Source organism: Myiozetetes cayanensis, unplaced genomic scaffold (genome assembly GCF_022539395.1).
Source record: "Myiozetetes cayanensis isolate MyiCay16 unplaced genomic scaffold, myiCay2020 scf4, whole genome shotgun sequence".
NCBI lineage: Eukaryota > Metazoa > Chordata > Aves > Passeriformes > Tyrannidae > Myiozetetes > Myiozetetes cayanensis.
The window spans coordinates 40,529,887-40,537,173 of NW_026087631.1; positions in this window are offsets into that span (position 1 = coordinate 40,529,887).

Sequence of the window (7,287 nt, forward strand, 5' to 3'; positions counted from 1 at the left end):
TTTCTTGCCTAGGAAGGCAGCTTTCTCTTCTGTAATGCTAGCAGTTGCCAGCTCCTGGCAATATCAAGCTCTACTACCATGAACAAATACTGGGTTTGTATTTGAAAAAGAGAATGTAATGAAATGACATATTCATTCAAACTTTCATACTGCTCTAATGTCTCCAAAGCAATTTTTATGAGGCTTTCAGGGGAAGCTGCTTCCTCTGGATAGACAGAATTGCAGCTTTAAGTTTTGTTTCTGTGCTTTAAAGCAGGTAAACTGTGGGTCTTAAAACCATGTACAATATGACAATACATGGAGTGGAAAAATAGGGAAAGAGAACACAGATGATTGCTGTGTACATCCAGCTAGCATCCTAATCTGGAGCCAAGGTACAGCACACTTATGGATCATGATGCATCTAACATCCAACTACATAGATTAACACATGATCTCTTCCTTCCCTCTGTTTCGCTTGGCCCATGCATACCTTACCACATAGCAGACCCAACCTGGTTACAGGTGATAGTCACCAGACTGCTTGCACTCACCTACTCCATTTCAGCACAAAACTGTGTCTCCTGCAGCAGTGGTTTAAGCTGCCAGCTGGGAGGCTGATTTCACACTCACTCATCATGAAGAATGTTTAGTCTTGGTTATTGATACAGCTGACTTATATGTGCTAAACATCAACTCTGAAAAACACTGGAGTAACACAGGCAGGCATAGCAGGTAAAGAGTGCTAGGGCACAGTCTACAGCTTGCTAAGATCTCTACAAAATACAGAGTCCAAATATCTGATCAGAATTATGCAAGCAATGAGAAAACAATACTGACTGGTAAAGCAGACTCTACTACACATGACTTTGTTAGGCAAATCAACATTTTTACAGAGCATTAAAGCTTTGGGGGTATTGTGATTTCTTTTTCTCAACACAGGAATGAATCAAAGTTTAGCAGAAATAAATAGGGCATACTTAGGAAAAAAAAACATAGCAAAACAACAACATTAAAAATTTACAGCCATTAGATCCCATTTAAGGCATATTTTATAACCCCACATAATGTACACTAGCCCATATGCATTCTACTGGGTGAAAATCATCCTAGTCCTTAAGACCTGGAAATGTGAGAATGTGGGGAACATTCGGAAGCTGCTAGAGGCCAAGAGAACAAAACGTGGCTTAAATATGATTCATTGACAGCTGTACTAACTGCGCTACTGTGAACTTGCCCCTGCTACAAATGTAGCCCCTGCTACATTTGAAAGTGTATTTGCTGGAATCTGTCACTGAATTAATTGTTACCTGTCAAAGAGGAGACATTAAAAAGAGTTTGTGGGGAAAAGCATGTCTGTAAGCTATTGCTAGTACCGATGCACATTTTATTTCTGCTGCTCCTATTGCCACCATGTCTTAAAGGCAGTCTATACAGCACAGCAAAATGCACTATCTGTGCATTTTCTTACACTGCTGGTAGTGTTGAAAATTTATCAACACTGCATAAAGAGCAACCCAAACCCATAAAACACTGACAGCAGCACATTTAGAAACAGCTGAGATCTGCTTTAAGCTTTGACTTTTTCACATGAGCACTAAAGTACTACTTACACTGAATGCCCCCTCCTTAAATTCATGTCCTGTCTCACACTCACTGTGTAAGAGCAATATTTGCCAAAGCACTGGCCTGTTCTCAGGGGCTGGAGAGCACTAGAGTACAAAAGTAATGCTCAGACAGCCTCTGGGCATTTCTGGGGTGATGCCCTTGATGGACTGAAATGGTGGAGTGTCTTTTTGTGCTTCTGAGATGTACACAAATGAAACAGGAGAAGAGAAGGGGTACTGAATGAGTTAGGATTGAATGGAATTATGAACCAGATATACAAAGAAAATAACTGGCGGCACCACTTTGCCTGATACTGTTCTGTGCATGAGCTGCACGGTGCAGTGGCCAGGAGCAGGGACAGCTTTCCTTCTGCAGCCACAGCAAGTTCAGCAGGGAAGTTCTGTCAGAGTCCCTGCTGGGGAGGAAGAGCAGCTCCTTTCTACCAAAATGAAAGCAGAGCCATAGCCTTAGGGGATTAATATTTAAATTTGAAGGTGATAATTTTCCTCCTTTCAACATTGTATCAGCTACCAATGATAAAGGTCATTTTAAAACGTAAAGAAAGAAAACCTGTATAAACAAACAAGAGACACAAGACTCAGCTCTGACCTAAACACCACTGCAATTCACCAGTAGCACCTCTGACATGTAGGCAGTTAGACAAATATATCTGCATTAAGCAAAAGCAGAGCTGAATCTGCTGCTCTCTAATAGGTACTGCTCTGTAACAGGTACTGAAGAAATGAGAAAAATGACCATAATATCCCCTTAAAAATGAATTGTACTATAGCATTGATATGACTAACTGGCTCATGACTACTGTCAGCTCTGATCATAATGCAACATGGATCAACACAACAAACTCTTTTAGTTGCAGTAATATGGGTCTATGGTTCTAGCTGATATTCAAGATAATGATGATCTAAGGAGGCTCCTGTGACAAAGGGAAATGAAAGCCTTTCACTAAGTTTTCACCTACTTTACAAAGCAGTGCCTGATTACCAGAGGGATAGCATATTTTTGAGAGATAAGAATGAAATAGGCCTTTTTCTGCTTATGTTAATACACAATCTCTTTGATGGACTCCAAATGAAAATATAATAAAAAACCCACCAAACCCACAAAACCAAAACCACAACAAAGAAGAAAAATGCAGAGGCCACAGGTCCTTGGTAAAAGAACTTGTAAAAATCTACACCTTTGAATATCTTAAGTTAATTTCAGTATTCTACAGTCAGTCTTTTAGTCTTTCGCAGCAGTTGAAGCTCTGAGCCATTGTGGATCAAATTATACACATACCTGAAGTTTCATAGAAAAGAGGAATGTTTCTCTTCGCATACGAATTCAGTTGCTGCTTTTCACCCTGGTTATATTTCCCTATAATTTTAACATCACATGAGAATAAACTATTGCAACTAATAAGTTCAGTTTTAAAAAGGTATTAGATTCTATTAACTTTTCTTAAAAAATATTACAAAGTCTTCAAGAACTGCCTGTGCAGGCTCATTAAAATTGAGGTCCTTGAATTTTAAAAATGGATTTGGAGGATGCAAATGTGGAACTGCTTACAATTCTTAATTGATACAAAAATACAAGAAGTGACAACAGATTCTTTTCTGAATTGTCTTCTGAGAGTTAACCCATTGTTATGTCACTTCCTGTTGTCAATGTCTGGAAGCCCTTTATCCTTAATGAAAGTATTTTCAAACTCCTCTAGCCCATGCAGAAAACAAAACAGGCAAGGTAGATTCCAATGTGCACATGCACATGTTGGTAGATTACTTTCAGAGATGAGTCTGAAAAATACAGAATCTACATAAAAAATAAATGAAAGATTTTATTAACACTGCCATTTCATCCCTCCTAAACCACACTAGAGGCACATCCCATCTGAAAAATGGGCAATCTCACCTTTTAGACAGCACACACTGAATAAAACCATACCTACATAAAGGGAGCAATATTCACAGCTAAGAGTGCAGAAAAACAGACATGGGAATATACTACAAAGTGCTAAAATGCCAACTGATTCTTTCAGCATATTAATGCAGATGAAGAGACATCCTAAGAGTGACTTTTGAGAAAGACAGCTGCATATTCAAGTCAAGTTCAGTTACACAGCAATAGTTTAAACCTGTCTCATTCCATTGAGAAAGGCCATGTTGGTCTTTGACACACTAGGAAAGGCAGCCCTTCTGACCCACTCCCATGGACTGCCTGCCTGCACATCTATAGGTATCTCTAGACTATATTTTCTGTATTTTCTCTGGACTGAATCCATTTCATAGTACACAGCTGACATTAGGCATGTCATACAGTCCTTGCCACATGCATGGGGACTTTCCAGCTTCTGTAAAACATGAGGAACTTACTACTTACTACCTGCAAAAGAGTACTACCTGGCAGGAGGAGAGAGGGGATGTGAAAAGAGCAAGGAAAACAGAGTATAAAGGAGATAGGATCTTCAGTTGGTGTAACACATGCGAATCAGCTTCCATTTTATGGCACAAGTAATTCTAACTGATTTTCTCTGTCACCCTATCAGGGAAAGACCCACTTCTTCTTTCATCTGTTTTCTTAAAAACATGTATATCGTGTTGCTAGGCACTGATCTGTTTTGTGCCATGTTCTATCCCAGAGGTACCACATTTCATCAAAAGGTATTTGTGTGCTTTACAGAATGAGAAGTAAGGTACCTGTAAAATAAAGCTCTTAAATGCATAGGATACCTTTTCCATTTTAAATAACCTAATGGAAAATGTTTTAAAAGACAATCACCTTACAGTAGAGGAGAAAATAGCATCTATTTTTTCTCCCCCCAATATTTCCCATGACAAATATTAAAATGTGTCTAGAATTTCAGGTTGTAAACATATTGCAGTCTGCATGGGATATTAAAGCATGTGTGACCATTTATGTCAATCTGTGTAGCGGGCTGACCCTGGCTGGATGCCAAGTACTCACTATAGCCACCCTCTCACTTCTCTCTGCAACTGGACAGAGGAGAGAAAAAACCCATCAAAGGATTCATGAATTAAGAGCTGGGAGAGGTCACTTACTGATCACCATCATGGGCAATACAGACTCAAAGTGGGAATATTACTTACATTTATTACTAACAGGATAAGAGCCAAAAAGTGAGAAATAAAACAGTTTTAAAAACTCTGTTCCCCCAGCCCTCCTTCCTTCCATGTTCTCCCTCCTCCCTCACAGTGGTGTAGCAGGACAGGGAGTGGGGGTTGCAGTCAGTTCTTTCTGCTGCTGTTCAGAGAGAGAAGTCCTTCCCTTGCTACCCATGGGGTCTCTCCCATGGGAGACAGTCCTTGATGGACCTCTCCAACATAAGTCCATCCCTCAGGCAGCAGTTCTTCACGAAACTGATGTCTCGTGGGTCACTTCTCCATGGGATGCAGTCCTTCACAGATGAGCTGTACCAGTGTGGGTCCCCCACAGGGGCCACAAGTCCTACCCAGGAAAAACCTGCTCCAGCGTGGGCTCCTTTCTCCATGGGCTGCAGGTCTACAGCAGGACCCTGCTCCACCATGGGCCTCCCATGGGGTCACAGCCTCCTTCCTGCATCCACCTGCTCCAGCATGGGCTTCTCCATGGGCTGCAGGGGGGTCTCTGCACCCCGATGGTCCCCCACGGGCTGCAGGGCCTCAGCTCCAATGCCTGGAGCACCTCCTGCCCCTCCTTCTGCACTGACCTTGGTGTCTACTTCGTTGTTCCCATGTTCTCACCCTGCTCTTCCCTGACTGGAATTCTTCCTGTGCCACAATCTTCTATTTTTAAATATGTTATCACAGAGGCGTTACTGTTGCTCCTGATTGGCTCGGCCTTGGCCAGCGGTAGGAAGTCCATCCTGGAGCCGGCTGGCATTGGATCCACCGGACAGGGGAAGCTTCTAGCAGCTTCTGACAGGAGCCACCCCTGTACCCACCCCCCTGCTACCAAAACCCAGCCACAGAAACCCATTACTGCTCATTAAATTTCGTAGAGCATTTATGTTCAATATGAAATTTACCAGAAGTTATTCTGTGGTTATGTAAAAAGAAAAAAATAACAAAAGACGTAGACCAGATGAGGTTTTCAAATTTCTAAATTCAAACATCACAACCACAAATAAAAATACAGCAGTAGCCTCTGAATATAATTACTGAATGAGACTAATTAGCCTAATCATCCATGTGTTCAGAGTTACTGTCCATTGTGCAGACAACTGCACTATTAATATTTTCATTTCACCCAAACAATTTTATCTTCAGGAGTTGAGAGGAACAGTAAGTTGGGCCCTGCATTCTTTCACAGCCTTCAGGCCTGTAGTTGGCTGTAAAAAACACACCGAGGTAGAAATGCTACTAAATACTTCACTGGCTTACTGTGCCTTGGAGACTGCTTAGTAGTGTATATACTCCGAGGTAAAAAGTAATTCTTGAGAAGTCCTAAATCTTTTATACTGTTGTTTCTTGCTTTAAATTTCTTGCTTTGTATTCAAATTAGTTTCGGAAAACAATGTGCAAGCAGACATTATACACAGAGGTTGTCAGCTTTAAACATATGCTTTCCTGGTCTTGAGCTGCCTTAATGCTCCTTCCATTTATAGAAGATTCTAAACTAGCCTGTACAAAACTTTGACAGGCAGAGGCCCCTGGCATCCATCAGAGTACCACCTGTAGGCTGCTGAATCTATGAGCATACAGACTCTCCTGCTTATAATAATGCCTCATGAACACATGATTTAAAAAATATTATTAACTCACAGCCTTCTAAAGCCAGTAAACAAGGAAACCCTGTATTACACCTGAAACTGTACCCCTGTAGACAGCTTTAGACATGGCTGGGTCTCTTACCCCACTGGCTCTGCAGATTTCTTACAGTGAGTTATCTCATTGATTAAGCCAAGCCCTGTAATTAGATTTCAGCACATACACATTCTTCCCTACACAACATTATCAGAAGGGTGGATTAATGAGCTAGGATACACCATCTTGGCATTAGATACAACATCTTGGCATTAGAATGTTTGCAAAGTACAGATTTTCTCAGCAGAGAGGTGGCAAAGCTTGCTTCTTAACAAACATACTGTAGGTGCTAGAACAGACCATTTACCACACAGATCAGCAGAAAAATTCCCACTGACTTTACAGGATCAAGCAAAGCAGCAGAAGTGACAGCGTGTTAAAGATCTGACCTGCTTAATGGATGAGGGAAAGGCTGTGGATGTTGTCTACCTTTAGTGAAGCTTTCAACACTGTTTCCACAGCATTGTCCTGGAGAAACTGGCTCAGATAGCTGCATTCTTCACTAGGTGGAAAACTGGCTGGATGGCTGGGCCCAGAGAATGGTGGTGAATGGAGTTGGCGGCCCATCACTACTGGGTGTTCCCCAAGGCTCATTACTGGGGCCAGTCCTGTTTTACATCTTAATGACCTGGACAATGGGATCAAATGCATCCTCAGCAAGTTCACATATGGCATCAGGTTGGGTTGTAGTGTTGATCTGCTAGAGACTAGGAATGCTCTGCAGAGGAATCTGGAGAGGCTGCATCAATGGGGCGAGGCCAGTTATATGAGGTTCCACAAAATCAAGTGCCCCTGGGTCACAACAACCCCAGGCAGAGCTACAGGCAGGGGAAGATGCCCAGCAGAAAAGGACTAAGAGGTGCTGGTTGACAGGTGAACATAAGCCAGCAGTGTGCCC